The 20,071-nt window shown below is 37.0% G+C and overlaps 1 non-coding gene across 1 annotated transcript; it reads left to right on the plus strand.

Moving 5' to 3' along the window:
• The first annotated feature begins 19,497 nt into the window (after positions 1-19,497).
• On the plus strand, positions 19,498-19,605 carry LOC148577295 (small nucleolar RNA R71). Its single transcript, XR_015903158.1, has one exon. It is a non-coding gene; the product is annotated as a small nucleolar RNA R71 (small nucleolar RNA).
• Positions 19,606-20,071: the final 466 nt, after the last annotated feature.

The following is a 20,071-nucleotide window of genomic DNA, read 5'->3' on the forward strand; positions in this document are numbered from 1 at the left end:
TGGTCATTTTTAGCATAGTGCATTACTTGTGAATGTGAAAGTAAGCCTGTTTGTTTGATGCCCTTTTCAAGCCTTTTAAAGTTAAGGATCTTGGTTGCATGCACATAACCTTTGATTTTTCTTCTTTAATTAACAATTTTTCTTGTTCAACTAACTATTTTCTTTTCCTTAGTGCATAGCATCATTGTCCTTTACTTTCCTTTTAGTTAAACAGGCAGGCTTAGTTGCTTTAACTTGCTTCCGATTGATTGGAATGTCTACTTGGTTTTTGCTTTATAATCTTAGTCCAACTTCCAATTAATTCTTTTTCTCATTTCACATGTACTTAATTGTTAGCCTCTATTTTTGTTATGCTGCTTGCTTATATTTCGGCTTTACATGCCTTAGGTTACACTTCATATCCCTGTTTCCCGTGATTTTTTTCAGGATGACTAACAAGAAAGGAAAAGTCAAGGCTACTAGCTCAAGCAAGAGAAAGCGAACACAGCAACCCACTGAAACAATGGATGAGCTACTATCAGAAAGACAACATAGTGAGATGGATAAGGCCAATTAAAACATACCCTCTACTAACTTGTCTAAGTTTGCAAACCTCTATTCAGAGCTAAGGTTCCCACATTTTGCTGAGAAGCAAAGCTTGAGAGAAAGCTTTAGATACCCCCTGAGCTACGAAAGTACAATGAGCATCAGATTGAGCAACGGTGGCTATTCTTGGATAAGGACCTGGTGCGGAATTCAAAGTCCACAAACTAATTGACAAGTGCACCGGGTTGTACCAAGTAATACCTCAGGTGAGTGATGGTCGATCTCACAAGGATTGATGGACTGAACAACAATGGTCGAATTACTCACTTAGTCAGGCAAGTAGAAAGTGATGTTTTGGGGTTCAGAAGCATTAAACAATAACTTGGAGAGTAGAGAACACAAACAGTATGATTGTTGTGAAATATATATGGAAGAGAACAGTTAAGGTTTCAGAGATGTTTATTCGTCCAAATTAAGTTTTCTTACCAACAAATTTAATCATGCAAGATTCATTTCATGGCAAACTATTAGTGACTAAACCCTAATGTCTTAGTGATTTAGTCTTCTCTAACCTAGTTAATCGCCAATATCTTGGTCACTTAATTTTGATTAGAGGTTTAAGTTCAATTCTAGTTTATAGCCAAAAAAACTCTAATTACCCAGATATAAAAAGATTATATGTCACATATCCCGTTAAGTCCAAGTAATTAGCAATTTAGGAAGAATTTACTTTCAAGCTGTTGTTCAAGTGAGATAACTCTTCCAAGAATCACAAGACTATAAATAGAATAAGGGTTATTCTTCCGATCTACCTAAATTCATAAAATAAAGAACGAAAGTAATCCTTGAAATTGAATCAATACATTAATTAAGATAGAAAAATAATATTCTTAATCCATAGAAATAAACAGAGCTCCTACCTTAACCGAGGAGGTTTAGTAGCTCATGCTTCAAAGAGAAAACTAGGGTTTAGAAAATGTGAAAGTGCGGAAGTGAGAAGATCCCCTCCCCCCAAGGGATAAATCCTTTCCTTTTTATATCTAACCTAATTTTGATTTGAAAATAAAATAGAATAATTACTACTAAAGCCCAAAAGCTTGTGTTTGAGAATAAAAATAACTAAAACAAAATAAAATAAGATAAATATGACCCAAATCTAACTAATGATTCCCTTTCCTTAAAGTTGGATTTGTGCTACTGGCGCTAAATGCCAAAATTGGCGTTTAGCGCCCCTGGAGGCAGAAAGCTTTCCCTTGTTGCTGTCTTCCTAGCACTAAATACTAGGCTCGGCGTTTAGAACCCCACGAGGCAGCGATGCTAGAAGAAACGTATAAACTATTATATATTGTTGGAAAGATCTAGAAGTTGGCTTTCTAACGCTGCCAGAATTGCATCAATTAGACCTCTGTAGCTCAAGTTATGCCCGTTGGAGTGCGAGGAGGTAAGGATTGACAACATCCACTTTCTTCCTTTTTCTTCTACATGAACTTTGTCAAACTCGCCCGAATCTTTCCTAAAATTAAAAAAACCAAATGTGCCTCAAAGTAGCATCCAAATAGGCTTTAAACACTAAAATCTAAATAAAACTCAATAAATTCATATCTAAAATAATAGAAAAATAAGGAAAAGATGTTCACGCATCAGGACCTAGTGGGAGTGAACGCATCTTGGGTCCGTAAATACTACAGCAATTTTTTACAGAGTGACCCTATATGCAATTCTCTTGTGAGGTAACTAAAGAGGTCTTCCATTTCCTGCCTAAAGTGGCCGAGACAGATGCTTTTCAGAAGGTGGAAGAGGACATACAGATGATGACTTTTGATTGGGATGTAGTGTTGCGAGTTATAGCCGTCTGCCCCGATAGCCCTTAGATCTATGGGTCGTCGAAGCCGAGTCCGAAAGGAATAGCAATTAAATATCTCACAGTTGAGGCTAGGTGGTACATGAAATCGTGATTGTTCATTCCTTGGTAACGGCGCCAAAAACTTAATACGCACGTTCACAATCTTAGTTCTTGTTCACAACTTCGCACAACTAACCAGCAAGTGCACTAGGTCGTCCAAGTAATAAACCTTACGTGAGTAAGGGTTGATCCCACGGAGATTGTCGGCTTGAAGCAAGCTATGGTCATCTTGCAAATCTCAGTCAGGCGGATTCAAATGGTTATGGTGAATTGATAGTTAAAATATAATTTAAAATATAAAATAGGATAGAGATACTTATGCAATTCATTGGTGAGATTTTCTGATAAGCGTATGGAGATGCTTTTGTTCCTTCTGAACCTCTGCTTTCCTACTGCTTTCATCCAATCACTCATACTCCTTTCCATGGCAAGCTGTATGTTGGGCATCACTGTTTGTCAATGGCTACATCCCGTCCTCTTAGTGAAAATGGTCCAAATGCGCTGTCACCGCATGGCTAATCATCTATCAATTCTCGATCATGCTGGAATAGGATCCAGTGATCCTTTTACGTCCGTCACTACACCCAGCACTCGCGAGTTTGAAGCTCGTCACAGCCATCCCTTCCCAGATCCTACTCGGAATACCACAGACAAGGTTTAGACTTTCCGGATCTCAAGAATGGCCGCCAATAATTCTAGCCTATACCACGAAGACTCTGATCGTAAATAAGGAGGCTAAGAGATATGCATTCAAGCTTGCTTTCATGTAGAACGGAAGTGTTTGTCAAGCACGCGTTCATAAGTGAGAATGGTGATGAGCGTCACATAATCATCACATTCATCATGTTCTTGTGTGTGAATGAATATCTTAGAGAAGAAATAGGCTTGAGTTGAATAGAAAAACAATAGTACTTTGCATTAATTCATAAGGAACAGCAGAGCTCCACACCTTAATCTATGGTGTGTAGAAACTCTACCGTTGAAAATACATAAGAACAAGGTCTAGGTATGGCCGAATGGCCAGCCTCCCCAAATGGCATATGAATTCAAAAATAGGGAAAAAGACCGATCCCTGATCAAGGATGATCAAAAGATTATAAAATAAATCACTAAAAGTAGTTTTTATACTAAACTAGTAGCTAGGGTTACATAAGATAAGTAAATGATGTAGAAATCCACTTCCGGGCCCACTTGGTGTGTGCTTGGGCTGAGCATTGAGCTTTCATGTGTAGAGACTCATTTTGGAGTTAAACGCCAGGTTGTAGCCTGTTTCTGGCGTTTAACTCTGATTTGTAACCTGTTTCTGGCGTTTAACTCCAGAATAGGGCAGGAAGTTGGCATTTGAACGCCAGTTTTCGTCGTCCAAACTCGGGCAAAGTATGGACTATTATATATTGCTGGAAAGCCTGGATGTCTAACTTCCAACGCAATTGAGAGCGTGCCAATTGGGTTTCTGTAGCTCCAGAAAATCCACTTCGAGTGCAGGGAGGTCAGAATCCAACAGCATCTGCAATCCTTCTTTAGCCTCTGAATCAGATTTTTGCTCAAGTCCCTCAATTTCAACCAGAAATTACCTGAAATCACAGAAAAACACACAAACTCATAGTAAAGTCCAGAAATGTGATTTTTATTTAAAAACTAATAAAATTATATTAAAAACTAACTAAATCATACTAAAAACTATGTAAAAACAATGCCAAAAAGCGTATAAATTATCCGCTCATCACTAGGCTCTGGCATCAGATTATGACTAACTATGTGATGCCTAGCACTCATGAGATAGAGATCACTTCAAATATGGTTGTGCTTATCTGGTGTGTTTTAGAAGGAAAGAAGTTGTACCTTCCAAGGCTCATCAGAAGGTATATGGCTCGGACACATCACATAGGCATCCTAGCATTCCCCTGCCTGATTACACTGTTGGGCCTACGAGCTGAGGTAGCTTGGGAGGATGTAGAAGAGAAACTGATAGTTGTCGGTAGCAAGAAAGTCATCCCGTACGGCAAATGGTTTCCGTCATCCACCTGCCGCCGATGTCGTAGGACGACCACTACCAGAGGCAGCCACATCTTCAGCAGCAGTAGGACCTTCAACGGCACCATCAGCACCTTCAGCACCATTTGTGCCATCAACACCATCATCTACCTCACAGCCAATCTACCATCTTGTGTAGTGACTCTTCTTGCGAATTGATCAGATAGAACATTGCAATAAGTGATGTTATGAGTACTTGAAGAGGATCTCCTGCTGCACTGACTTCCCACTAGAGGAGCCTAATACCCCTCAGAACATAGTGATGAGGAGGAGTGGGACCCCCAGCAGGCGACGGTGGAGATGGTGATGACGACTCTTTCCACTCGATATGAATTTATGAGCATCGAGGACGGTACTAATTCTTAAGTGTGGGGAGGTCATCAGACTCATCGGTGATAATTAGTATGCTTTTGGACGTTTGTATATATTCTGTTATTCTAAACACCTTTTTAGTTATTGCACTTTCTACTTTTGCTTGTACATAATCTAGATTTTTACTTTAGTTTTGCATACTTTTTTTTATCCTCTTATATGTTGGCTAGTGTATATACATAGTTTAGTTGTAGTTGATTAGTTGTGATTGGACAATGCGCATAATTGAACTTAGTTTAATTTCCTATATACATGATGAATTTGTTTGAGTGAAATTAGGAAATGAACTAGGGATTTTTTATTTTTCCTTACACATTATATATATATATATATATATATATATAGTCAATTTAATGAAATTTCCAAGAAAATTTTTTTTATATAGGGCTTTGACATTCCAATTAAATTGAGTTGAAATTTTTTATTAAAGCTTGCTTGAATTACACATTAAGGAATATGATTTTTGAGTTAAGAATATACAACCTATGAGTTTTGAGCCTCAATGTGTGGTTGCATATTTTGACCACTATTCTCATTCTTGTGTGCTATTCTCTCTATGATTGCAATCTTTGGTTTGTTTAATTCTATATGTCCAGTATTTAGTGTATATATATACATTTATGTGATTAAGGCCATTATTTCATTATAGCTCACTTACCCCAAATAGCATTACCCTTTTATATCCCTTTGTTAGCCCATTTTGAGCAGTATTAATTCCCTTTTTGTTTTTTATTTGAGCACATCACAAGCTATTAGCGAAAAAATAATAAATATCCCTAATTTGGATCTTTGATTAGCTTAAGTTAGTGAGATTGTATAATATTTAAGTGTGGGAAAAGCTGGAAAACATTGATAGATAAAAGTATGTTTTGTATTTGTATTGAACATCTTGAAATTTTGGGACATACTTATGCATCAATTAATTGTGACCATATGCATTGATCATGAATATGTATTTCACTTTGAAAAAAAGAAAGAAAGAAAAAAATAAAGCAATAAAAAGGAGACAAAAATACTCCCAATGTGAAGATTAATAATGATCAATGCATATGTAGTGTGAATTGAATTAAGTTTGATGCATGAGTATGTGTAAAAAGTGAGATTATGGGTAGCTAAGCTTGATATTAGAATTGCATAGGGTGTTATATGTGTTAGGTGAGAGCTTAGGTTAATCAAAGATTCCAATTCAAGCTCACTTAGCCATATATATATATATATATATATATCCTTACCTTTACCGTTGGCCCCATTCTAACCTTGAAAGGTCCTCAAGATACTTGCATACGTACATTAAATATTTGTTGATTGTTAGATGAAAAAAAACTTAGAAAGAATTATTAGAGAAGAATTGAGTGGATTGGCTGATACGTGGTCAAGAGGGCATTTTCGTCATCTTAGAGCTAAGGGACAGAATGATAATCTTGTCATATTCAAAGATCTGAATTCTAGAAGAATTGTGCCATGCCAGTCTTGGACATCAAGAAGACCAAGAGTCCGTCTCAAAAACAGTGGTGCTGAAAGGGCAACAATTTTTAAGGCCCATTGGGCTAAGGCATGACAACAAGAAGTCCAATAAAGCTTTTCAAATTCAATGGGAGGCATAATTTTATTAATTTTTGAATTTTTAGTAATTTATTTTTAATTTGTTTTACTGTTATAGTTTGTTGGAAGATTTGAATTACCCCTAATTTGCTTAGTAATATTTTTAGAGATTTTAAATTTAAATCAAATCTGATCTAATCTAATAAGATCAAATCTGATTTAAATTAGTTATCATATCTTTAGGATTTTAAAATTTAAATCAAATCTGATCTAATCCAATAAGATCAAATCTGATTTAAATTAGTTATCTTATCTTTTAGTTAGTTTGTTAGGTGCCTATTTAAACACCTTTGGTGAGACAATTTACATAACTTGGATGAATAAAATTTCCTTAGTTCTTTATACACATTTTTTTAGTGTGATTAAGTAAGGTGAGTGATTTGCTTTGCTTGTTGCATAGAGAAGATTGAGTGATTCAATTTTCATCCCTCTGATATAGGTTGTCAAGGACAAGTTTTTTGAAGGTCTAGTAGGGAATCCTTTCCGGTGACCTAGGTTGCTAAGAACAGGTTTCTTAGAGGTCTAGTAGGAAGACCTCTATCTATGTTTTATGTTTCCGCTATGTCTTGGGTATACCTTTTACTGAATAATCCTTATCTATTGTGATATAACCCCTAATCCCCAATCTATTTCTTATCATTGACGCTAAACACTTGAGTGACTAGATAATATACACATCCAGTGAGGGGTTCGATTGCTCAATTCCATTTTTCCACCTATGACCATTTCTAATCTTGCAAGTTTGTAAATTTTTTTACATGACTCAATTCAAATATGGATTTGATTTAGTTATGATTGTTTTAGCCCTTGATTGTGTACATATGATTTTTTGGAATTTGATTTACTTTGACTAAGTTTATACATATAAATAGATAGTATTAGTTAGAATAGTTGCATACATGTAGATAGGTTGCATTTAGATATTTTGCATTGAATAATTATTGATATTCCTTTCTTGTCATTCTTGGGTTTAGCATGAGGACATGCTATTTTTAAGTGTGGAGAGATTGATAAACCACAATTTTATGGTTTATCTTATTTGAAATGAAAGGATTTTATCAACTCATCTCACATTTATTAACTGAAATAGCATGGTTTTGCGAATCTCTCCTAAATTGTGCTTAAGATTGAAAACATGCTTTTTAGGCGTTTAATTTGGTAAATTTAATTTACTTTAATTCCATTCGATGCCTTGATTTGTTTGTTAAGTAATTTCAGGCTTAGAAGGCAAAGATTGGATTAAAGAAGTGAAGAAAAAGCATGCATAGTGAAGAATTCATGAAGAGATGAGGTTTTGGAACAATTCATGGTCATGCGAACGCATGCCTTGCGCATACACATGCTTTGGGATTTTTCCATGTTGCGCGTATGCATGCCTCATGCGTACGCATGACATGAAGCACGTGGTTCACTTAAGAAAACATGTGGCTAGCGATTTTTAGACCTTCTCAAGCCCAATCTAACTCATTTCTAAAGCTATTTCAAGCCAAATTCAAGAAGGATACAGGAAGAGCAATTAGGATAGAATAGAACCATGTTTTAGGTAGTTTTCTAGAGAGAGAAGCTATTTTTTCTCTCTAAAATTTAGAGTTTAAATTAGTTCTCTCCATAGATTTAGGTTTCAATCATTGTTTTGATTTAGTTTTCCTTACAATTCCTTGTTTTTGCATCTTAGTTTTCTTATTTTTACTTGTTATTTTCTTTATTTTATTGCTTTTGATCTTATGAACTCGTGTTGATTTTGATTTCCATTTAATGTAATTTGATGTTTTTATATCATTTTATGTTTGCCTTATTATTATTGTTATCTTACATTTGGTAGTTTTAGATTTCATTATTATTGCAATTTTAATATGCTTTCATTTTATACCTTCTAAGTGTTTGTAAAAATACTTCTCTTAGTTTTAGGGTAGATTTTTATTAATGTGACCTTGATGTCATTAATATCCGAATTGAGTAACAATTAGGAAAATGTAATTAATCTCATTTCCATTAACGAGTAAGACCTATGGATTGAGATTGATTAAGTCCGGTTGACTTATCTCACCATTAGAGGTTGACTAATTGGGTTTGCTCTTATAATTGTCATGTCGGTTAGTGACGCAAGAGTCGTTGATGTCCAATATTGATTGGTGATTTAGGGCTATTAGTTGTTCTTGTTTCCATTGACGAGTAAGATCTAGGATTAAGACTGACTATGCCTATTTGATTTTCTCCCGATTTAAGAGATGACTAAATGGAATTAACTCTAGGTAATTATCATGTTTGTGGTCAATAACTTGGATAGGAACTCATCGATTCTCAATCCTAGCCAGGAATGTCTTTTAGCATTTATACTTTTTTAGTTGTTGGTTTTACTTTCTTGTTATTTAATTTCTCGCCTATTTATCCGCAAACCCCCTCTTATACTCAGAACCAATAAAACGCACACCTCACTGTAATTCCTTTGAGAGATGACCCGAGGTTTAAATATTCTGGGTTTTTATTAGTTTACACTTGTGACAAACAAATTAAATATTGATTGTGAGAGTTAATTGTCAGTTTGGACTATGCTTACAACAAAATTCTATTGAGAAATTCTAGACCAACGATAATTCCTCCATTAGAGATAGAAACAGAATGAATATAAAATACCATGGATTAGCTGAGACACCCTGAGCAGAGAAAAGACGTAAGGAAGATTGTAATTCAAGGATCTAAAGGCTTTTAACTTGGCAATGTTGGCAAAGTAAATATAGAAACTTAGAACAAAATTTATTTCCCTGATCTATAAAATCTATAAAAATAAATATTTCAAGTTCTCATCCTTTATAGATGCTAAACTTGGAATCCGTCCCTTATGGGCATGGCAAAGTTTACTACATGGAAGAACAATTTTGGAAAAAGGCACTACATGCACAATCAACAAACATAGCTCAACCAGTATCTATGAAGACCCATGGTTTTGAGACCAACGACCTTTTAGAATCCCAACAACATAGAACGGGGATGAATCACAAACCTGAGTGCGCCAGTTGATTAATGAAACTGGGAATTGGAACCATCATCTTGTCCTAGACAATTTTGACACAGAAATAGCTTAACTAATTCTACAAACCCCTATCAACCAAGAGAAGAAGACACGATTAAATGGATCAGAAATAATTCAGGAGCATACTCAGTCAAATCAGGTTTCAGAATTGCTTACTAGTTCTTTCACCCCCCTGGTTGATAGCATGCATCCCGATTTGCTTACTAGGAAACATGGAAGGCCATCTGGAAAATAAATATTCAGCCAAAAGTCAAAATTTTTATCTGAAAGTTAAGTCATGAAAGCTTAGCAGTAATGAAGAAGCTTAATTTAAAGCTTACTCATGTGAACGCTCTATGCCCCCTGTAACACCCTCACTATCAAAATGTCACGCTTCTGGCTGCGCTACTCTGATAGTTTGGATATTACGACAACTCTAAACATATTTAATATTAAAATAGGAGCCTGTTTAAACTAAAAACCGCATAACCTTTCTAAAACACTTTTTAGTTGAAAACATAAACAAATATGTACATACAAACCAGATACAATACCTTAATATATATATATATATATATATATATATATATATATATGTAACACTAACTTACAAACATACATATCACAAATTCCTATCCCTCTTACAAAATTAATAAAGATAAAGGCGAGGGAAAAATCATTACTATGATAATACAAAAATACCGAATGAATAGAAAAGGAAATATAACTCTTCAGAAGCTTCATCATCCATATCCTGAAAAGGAATAACCTGTACGAGAGTGAGAATGTCGTCCTCGCTTGTTCTCGCTATAAGATTATAGAAATTGCTATAACAAGATACGTAGAATAAAACTATTTTTAAAGTACAATGATCAATGCTCGTCTTACGTGCCTTTTTGAAATCCAAAGAGTTAACATCCAAAAATCCATTTCAAAAGAAGAAATAAGCTAATTATCCAAAGGTTGGAAAACTTTCTCCTTTGTTATAAAAATCTTAAAATCTTTCCTAGACAGTATAAATGACCAACCTGTCCCAAGCATAGGTTCATTAAGTCTATCCTGAACCAGTTTGATACTTTATTCAGAACTAGACCTCAAACATACCAACCATGGCCTCAAGCCCATCCAATCCAACACGGCCTCGGCCCAAACAGCTCAATCATCAACCAACATCACAAACCACCTAATCAAGCACAATCATAATTAATGTAGCTCAAACACAATCAAGAGCAGTTACAACAAGTATAACAGTTAGCAGTTAACATAATTATTCACATAGGCAAACCAATTACAATATGCATACCCAAACAATGTCACATAGATGCGAATGATAAATGTCTGTCCTACTGGCTGTGATATCATATTGTCGGTTCAATTGCCAACCCGACACATTACCATGGAAATGTTGCCTTTTGGTCACGAATAAATGGGAACCCCCTGGGATAATGTGCCTGGCACACGGTCCAGGATGTCAGTGCCTGCACACTCCTGTGATCCGAAAGGATGTGAGCGGGATACTCTGCCTCCGACCTCACATCTACACGTAAACGAGATTAACCACCGTCCTTGCCAGGTGCAAGCGACTTATCAACAATCTCATCAATATCAAATCTCTCAGCATAAGCGGGACGAACCCAGCCCTCATGCCTACAACTCAGCGCAAGCGGGACGAACCTGGCCCTTACGCCTACCAAACAATATCTCGTCAATCTCAATAATATCCATATTCAATGAGGCTCAATATCTTATTTCAAATTCATTCTTGGCCCATTTACTTTTAAATAACAAACGTATTCAATTCACATCTTACTAAGAATCACATTTCAAAACAAAGTCACTTTCCATATCTTTCTAAAACTTCCAAACAATCTCAAACCCATGCCAAATTCAAAATCTCTTTTGAACGACTCAAAATCATTCATTTCTAAATCAGGATTTGGTCATAAAATTCCTAAGTGGAGTCTCAAAACTTCAGGGGAGAATAACCTAACTCATTTTCTTAATTTATTGAAAACCTCTAAGACCTTAACTTTTTTATTTGAATAAATAAAATAGAATTTACACCAGAACCAAGTCATGTATCCAAATATTCCGAACCAATTTCAAAACCAACTTACTTAAACCAAATCATTTAAACTGAAAACCAATTTCAATTTCATTATTAAATCTGTTTCCAAAGGCTCGAAAATTATTTCAGTTTTACTAAATCAAAGTTTTAAAAATTACTTCAAACTTTTCCTAAAATGTCGTAAAGTGAAATTAGTTAATCAAAATTCATCAAAACTCCTCCAAGTTTGCCTGCACAATCAAATTCCAAAATATAATTATTTTCATCTTTAAATCAACTTTAAAACATAATTCTTTATAAAATAGTTTACATTCAAAATATAATAATTTTCTTAATAAAAGAGTTCAAATTCATTTATCAGTAATACAATTCAAGGCATAAATCATTCTTTTTAAAATATTATTTGAAATAAAGTCTCGGATTTTATAGAAATTTTGGCAACATCTCCCCTAAAACTTGGACTTTGCCACCCTTTCCGGGTCCCAACCAAACCAATCATCAACCCCTCTCAATGGGTTCAAGACCAAATCAGTTTCCAATAAACAAAACTTAGACTTTCAGACTATCAAGGTCATTTCGAATCAACCAATCTAAAAATCTCCAATTTATCAAAATCATACAATTCATAAGACTCACATAATCACTAGAAATATATTTCGCACAACATATCTATTTATAACAATTTCCAATTTAAATAAATTAGTTTGTATAAAAGCCCCTACCTCGACTCATCGAAACCATAACCCAAAATGTGACACAAAACCTTTTCTCTTAACCAAAATCAACAGTAATCCACAAACTCAGTCCTTGATCACTTTCACAGCACTCAGGCAACTTAAAAGCGATATGCAACGCTCAGAACACGATCCTACGTTACCAAGACCTCAGAGTTTATAACCAAACATAATAGAATACTAATGCAAGGATTTTCTGAAATATAAATACTTACCGAACTAAGAAAACGAAACAGCAGCATTCACTGAACCGGCTTGGTGGCAGCCTCGGCAACCACCTTGAGCGGCAGCGGCGACCAGAACTCCGGCGATGACGATTGTAACAAACATGCAGCAATGAAAAGCTTCTGTAAACTCAAAAGGAACGAAATCCAACTTAAAAACCCTTACCGGCAGGGGATCTCAGCGGCGGCAGCAGCATTCTTCGGTGGTAGAGGCTCGGCCAGAAGCTTCGGCAGCGGTGGATCTGGCGGCGGTTCGGACGAAGACGGCACGGAGACAAGAACGGCGACTGGGCACGACAGCTGGACGGGTCGAGCTACTCCCTTCCTCGCGGATCTCTCTCCTCTGCTTCACCCATGGACGATAGCGATGCTGGCTCCCTTCAACGACGATGTCAGCGTGGACAGCTGCAGCAACGGCGACGGGCTTCCCAGCGAGGACGACGGCGACGACAGGAACCCACGAAGATGACGGCAGACATGACGCAACGGTAGTTCGCGAGGCTGGCGCGAGCTCCTTCCTCGTCTGCCAGCGTTCTCCTCTCGAACCTCCTCTCTCCTCTGCTAGCAGCGGCGGTGACAATAGCAGTGACACCCACAGTGCCGCCTCCTTCTTCTTCTTTCCCCTCTCTTTCCCGTGGTCCCCCTTTTCTTCTTCCCTTTTTCTTCCATTTCTTTTTGCAGCTGCTGGTGCTGGGTGCGTGTGTTTTGTTTGTGCTGAGTGAGTGTGGGTGGGTGAGGGAGATGAGTGGGTTAGGGTTAGGTCAAATTAGGGTTTCAATTTGGGAATAGGGAAAAAGTATGTGTTAATAAAATTAGGGTTTGTCTATGGAATTGGGGATTTTAGAGTAACTCAAAATCTAATTAAATTCATGAAATTACTTTAAAATATTATCTGTTGTATCAAAATATTGAATAATTTGAAATTAAATACTCTAATTGAAATTATAAGATAATAAGATTAATTTTCTTTATTCCTAAAACTTAAGGTATTAAATTATGAAAATATCAATTATTTAAATTAATCATATAAAAATTCTTATTATTTGACAATTACTAACTTTATAATTTAAATATAGAAGATAACTCAATATTTGTAAAATTAGATAAAATTCTAATTTAAATAGCCAAATATGATATTTTTTTTGAATTTCTAAAACTTTAAATTATAATTAGAAAAATAATCGATAATTATAGAGTTTGGATAAAAATCTTAATTTATCTCAAATCCAATTAATCAAAACTACCTTTAATTATTTTCAATAAAATGATTTCCTGAAAATAAAACTGTAAATAAATATATGGTTTGAGATTAGTTCAAAAAAGGACTTTTCAAAAGTCTTGGGTCCTACACCCCCACTGTTAATTGGTGCCAAAAATACCGTTTCACGTAAAAATCTTCTGCCCCTGTGTTGAATAAGCCAGGAACAGATCTCCTGTGGCAAGTATTATCTCCAGAGACTAGAATCTTCATGCCTAAGAATGGTGGCAACAACCTGCAAAAAACACAAAACTCCAATCTGACGGCAAGAGGCTTACTGGTGCACAAAATTGTGATCCTTAACAACGGCACCAAAAACTTGGTGCTCGGAACGTAATTCACACACTTTGTCATAACTCCGCAAAACTAACCAGCAAGTGCACTGGGTCGTCCAAGTAATAAACCTTACGTGAGTAAGGGTCGATCCCATGAAGATTGTCGGCTTGAAGCAAGCTATGGTCACCTTGTAAATCTCAGTCAGGCGGATTCAATTGGTTATGGGGATTTAATAATTAAAAGATAAATAAAACGTAAAATAAGGATAGAGATACTTATGTAATTCATTAGTGAGAATTTCAGATAAGCGTATAGAGTTGCTTAATTCCTCCTGAATCTCTGTTTTCCCACTGCTTTCATCCAATCCTTCATACTCCTTTCCATGGCAAGTTGTATGTTGGGCATCACCGTTGTCAATGGCTACATCCCGTCCTCTCTGTAAAAATGGTCCAATGCGCTATCACTGCATGGCTAATCATCTGTCGGTTCTCGATCATACTGGAATAGGATTTACTATCCTTTTGCGTCTGTCACTACGCCCAGCACTCGCGAGTTTGAAGCTCGTCACAGCCATCCCTTCCCAGATCCTACTCGGAATACCACATACAAGGTTTAGACTTTCTGGATCTCAGGAATGGCTATCCATGGGTTCTAACTTATACCACAAAGACTCTAATATCTCGGACTCAGTCCCCTGTATTAGATATCTAAGAGATACTCATTCTGTCTCGTCTTCATGTAGAACGGAAGTGGTTGTCAGGCACGTGTTCATAGGTGAGAATGGTGATGAGCGTCACATAATCATCACATTCATCATGTTCTTGGGTGCGAATGAATGTCTTAGAATAGGAATAAGCTTGAATTGAATAGAAAAACAATAGTACTTTGCATTAATACTCAAGGAACAGCAGAGCTCCACACCTTAATTTGTGGTGTGTAGAAACTCTACCGTTGAAAATACATAAGAACAAGGTCTAGGCATGGCCGAATGGCCAGCCCCCAAAATGTGATCAAAGGATCAAAAGATAATCCAAAGATGTAAATACAATAGTAAAAAGTCCTATTTATACTAAACTAGTTACTAGGGTTTACAGAGATAAGTAAATGATGCAGAAATCCACTTCCGGGGCCCACTTGGTGTGTGCTTTCTGCTGAGCATTGAGCTTTACACATGTAGAGGTCTTCCTTGGAGTTAAACGCCAGTTTGTAACCTGTTTCTAGCGTTTAACTCTGCTTTGCAACCTGTTTCTGGCGTTTAACTCCAGAATAGGGCAGAGAGCTGGCGTTAAAATCCAGTTTGCATCGTCTAAAATCGGGAAAAGTATGGACTATTTTATATTGCTGGAAAGCCCTGGATGTCCACTTTCCAACGCAATTGAGAGAGCGCCATTTGGACTTCTGTAGCTCTAGAAAATCCAGTTTGAGTGAAGGGAGGTCAGAATCCAACAGCATCTGCAGTCCTTCTTCAGCCTCTGAATCTGATTTTTGCTCAAGTCCCTCAATTTCAGCCAGAAATTACCTGAAATCATAGAAAAACACACAAACTCATAGTAAATTCCAGAAATGTGATTTTTATTTAAAAACTAATAAAAATATATTAAAAACTAACTAAATCATGCTAAAAACTATGTAAAAACAATGCCAAAAAGCGTATAAATTATTCGCTCATCACAACACCAACTTAAATTGTTGCTTGTCTCCAAGCAATTGAAAATCAAATAGGATAAAAAGAAGAGAATATACTATAAATTCCAAAATATCAATGAAACTTAGCTCCAATCAGATGAGCGGGACTAGTAGTTTTTTGCCTCTTGAATAGTTTTGGCATCTCACTTTATCCATTGAAGTTCAGAATGATTGGCATCTATAGGAACTTAGAATTCAGATAGTGTTATTGTTTCTCCTAGTTCAGTATGTTGATTCTTGAACATAGCTACTTTATGAGTCTTGGTCGTGGCCCTAAGCACTTTGTTTTCCAGTATTACCACCGGATACATAAATGCCACAGACACATAACTGGGTGAACCTTTTCAGATTTTGACTCAGCTTTGCTAAAGTCCCCAATTAGAGGTGTCCAGGGTTCTTAAGCTCACTCTTTTTTTGCTTTGGACCTCGACTTTAACCACTCAGTCTCAAGTTTTCACTTGACACCTTCACGCCATAAGCACATGGTTAGAGACAGCTTGGTTTAGCCGCTTAGGCCAGGATTTTATTCCTTTAGGCCCTCCTATCCACTGATGCTCAAAGCCTTGGATCCTTTTTATTACCCTTGCCTTTTGGTTTTAAGGGCTATTAGCTTTTTTCTCTTGCCTTTTGGTTTAAGGAGCTTTTGGCTTTTTCTTTTTCTTTCTCTTTTTTTTTTCGCCATTTTTCTTTTCTCTTTTTTTTTTCTCGCAAGCTTTTGTATTCACTGCTTTTTCTTGCTTCAAGAATCATTTTTATGATTTTTCAGATCATCAAATAACATTTCTCCTTTTTCATCATTCTTTCAAGAGCCAACATATTTAACATTCATAAACAACAATTTCAAAAGACATATGCACTGTTCAAGCATTCATTCAGAAAACAAAAAGTATTGTCACCACATCAAAATAATTAAACTAGTTTCAAGGATGAATTCGAAATCATGTACTTTTTGTTCTTTTGTAATTAAAACATTTTTCATTTAAGAGAGGTGATGGACTCATAGGACATTCATAGCTTTAAGACATAGACACTTAGACACTAATGAACATATAGTAAAGACACAAACATAAATAAACATGAAGCATAATAAACAAAAAACAGGAAAATAAGAACAAGGAGATTAAGGAACGGGTCCACCTTAGTGAGGGTGGTGTCTTCCTCTTCTTGAAGAACCAATGGTGCTCTTGAGCTCCTCTATGTCTCTTCCTTGTCTTTGTTGCTCCTCCCTCATAGCTCTTTGATCTTCTCTAATTTCATGGAGGATGATGGAGTGCTCTTGGTGCTCCACCCTTAGTTGTCCAATATTGGAACTTAATTCTCCTAGGGAGGTGTTGATTTGCTCCCAATAGTTTTGTGGGGGGAAGTGCATCCCTTGAGGCATCTCAGGGATTTCATGGTGAGGAATTTCCTCATGCTCTTGTTGAGGTCCATGATCTCTTGTTTGTTCCATCCTTTTCTTAGTGATGGTCTTGTCCTCATCAATGAGAAAGTCTCTGACCTTAGGTGCCATAAATGGTTATGGAAAAACAAAAGCAATGCTTTTACCACGCCAAACTTAGAAGGTTTGCTCGTCCTCGAGCAAAAGAAGAAAGAAGTGAGTAGAAGAAGAAGAAAATGGAGGAGATGGAGGTGTGTGAATGGTTTGTTCAAGGGGGTTTTAGGTGGTTATGATGGTTTTGGGGGAGTAATGGAAGTGATTGGTGGAGGTTAGTTGAGGAAGAATGTTATGAAAAGGTGTGAAGAGGAGAGAAGAAGTGGTGGGGATCCTGTGGGGCCAAGGACTTAACATCCCTGCTCCAATTAGGCGTGTAAAACGCCTTTGCTATGCAATCCTGGAGTTTAATGTAGCCTGTTTCTGGTATTTAACGCCAGGTAGATGCTTATTTCTGGCATTAAACGCTAGCTTGGTGCTTGTTTCTAGCTTTAAACGCCAGACAGATGCTTGTTTCTGGCGTTTAAACGCCAGAATGCTCCTCTTCCAGGGTGTTCTATTTTTAATGTTGTTTTTCATTTTGTTTTTGAATTTTCAGTAGTTTTTGTGACTCCACATGATCATCAACCTAATAAAACACGAAATAACAAAAAGAAAATAAAATAGATATGATTAAATAACTTTGGGTTGCCTCCAAACAAGCGCTTCTTTAATGTCAATAGCTTGACAGTAAGCTCTCATGGAGCCTCACAGATAATCAGAGCAAGGTTGGAACCTCCCAACACCAAACTTAAAGTTTGACTGTGGGGGCTTTGGTTGACTCTGCAGTGAGAGAAGCTTTTCATGCTTCCTCTCCATGGTTACAGAAGGAGAACCTTGAGTCTTAAACACAAGGTTGTCCTCATTCAGTTGAAGGACTAATTCTCCTCTGTCCACATCAATCACAGCTCTAGCTGTGGCTAAGAAGGGTCTTCCAAGGATGATGGATTCATCCTCATCCTTCCCAGTGTCTAGGATTATGAAATCAGCAGGGATGTAAAGGCCTTTGACCTTTACTAACACGTCCTCTACCAGTCCATAAGCCTGTTGTCTTGAGTTGTCTGCCATCTCTAATGAGATTCTGGCAGCTTACACCTCAAAGATCCCTAGTTTCTCCATTACAGAGAGTGGCATTAAGTTTATTCCTAACTCTAGGTCACACAGAGCCTTCTCAAAGGTCATGGTGCTTATGTTACAGGGAATTAGGAATTTACCAGGATCCTGTTTCTTTTGAGGTAATTTCTACCTATCCAATGCATTTAGTTCATTGGTGAGCAAGGGAGGTTCATCTTCCCAAGTCTCATTACCAAATAATTTGGCATTCAGCTTCATGATTGCACCAAGGTACTTAACAACTTGCTCTTCAGTAACGTCTTCATTCTCTTCAGAAGAAGAATACTCATCAGAGCTCATGAAGGACAGAAGGAGGTTCAATGAAATCTCTATGGTCTCTAGATAAGCCTCAAATTCCTTTGGTTCCTCAAAGGGAAACTCCTTATTGGTCACTGAACGTCCCAGGAGGTCTTCCTCACTAGGATTCACGTCCTTCTCCTCCCTTGTAGGTTCGGCCATGATGGTCAAATCAATGGCCTTGCACTCTCTCTTTGGATTTTCTTCTGTATTGCTTGGGAGAGTACTAGGGGGAGTTTCAGTGAACCTTTTACTCAGCTGGCCCACTTGTGCCTCCAAATTTCTAATGGAGGACCTTGTTTCATTCATGAAACTCACGGTGGCCTTAGATAGATCAGAGACTATATTTGCTAAGTTAGATGGATTCTGCTCAGAATTCTCTATCTGTTGCTGAGTGGATGATGGAAAAGGTTTGCTATTGCTAAACCTATTTCTTCCACCATTATTAAAGCCTTGTTGAGGATTTTGTTGATCCTTCCATGAGAAATTTGGATGATTTCTCCATGAGGGATTATAGGTGTTTCCATAGGGTTCACCCATGTAATTCACCTCTGCTATTGCAGGGTTCTCAGGATCATAAGCTTCTTCTTCAGAAGATACCTCTATAGTACTGTTGGATGATTCCTTCAATACATTCAGACTCTGAAAGATCATATTGACTTGCTGAGTTAATATTTTATTCTGAGCCAATATGGCATTCAGAGTATCAATTTCAAGAACTCCCTTCCTCAGTGGCGTCCTATTACTCACAGAATTCCTTTCAGAAGTGTACATGAACTGGTTATTTGCAACCATGTCAATAAGTTCCTGAGCTTCTGCAGGCATTTTCTTTAGGTGAATGGATCCACCTGCAGAATGGTCTAATGACATCTTAGATAATTCAGACAAACCATCATAGAATATATCCAGGATGGTCCATTCTGAAAGCATGTCAGAAGGACACTTATTGGTCAGTTGCTTGTATCTCTCCCAAGCTTCATAGAGGGATTCACCTTCTTTCTGTCTGAAGGTTTGAACATCCACTCTAAGCTTACTAAGGTTTTGAGGAGGAAAGAACTTGGCTAAGAAAGTCGTGACCAGCTTATCCCAAGAGTTCAGGCTATCTTTAGGTTGAGAATCCAACCATATTCTAGCTCTGTCTCTTACAGCAAACGGGAAAAGCACAAGCCTGTAGACCTCGGAGTCAACCCCATTGGTTTTAACAGTATTACAGATCCGCAAGAATTCAGTTAAGAACTGAAAAGGATCTTCTGATGGAAGTCCATGAAACTTGCAGTTCTGTTGCATCAGAGAAACTAATTGAGGCTTTAGCTCAAAATTGTTTGCTCCAATGGCAGGGATTGAGATGCTTCTTCCATGTAAGTTGGAATTTGGTGCAGTGAAGTCACGAAGCATCTTCCTTGCATTGTTATTATTTTCGGCCATGTCTCCTTTTTTTTCGAAAATTTCTATCAGATTTTCTCCAGAGAGTTGTGCTTTAGCTTCCCTTAGCTTCCTC

The sequence above is a fragment of the Arachis ipaensis genome, chromosome B1 (assembly GCF_059453495.1).
Source record: "Arachis ipaensis isolate K30076 ecotype BB chromosome B1, ASM5945349v1, whole genome shotgun sequence".
In the NCBI taxonomy this organism is placed as follows: Eukaryota; Viridiplantae; Streptophyta; class Magnoliopsida; order Fabales; family Fabaceae; genus Arachis; species Arachis ipaensis.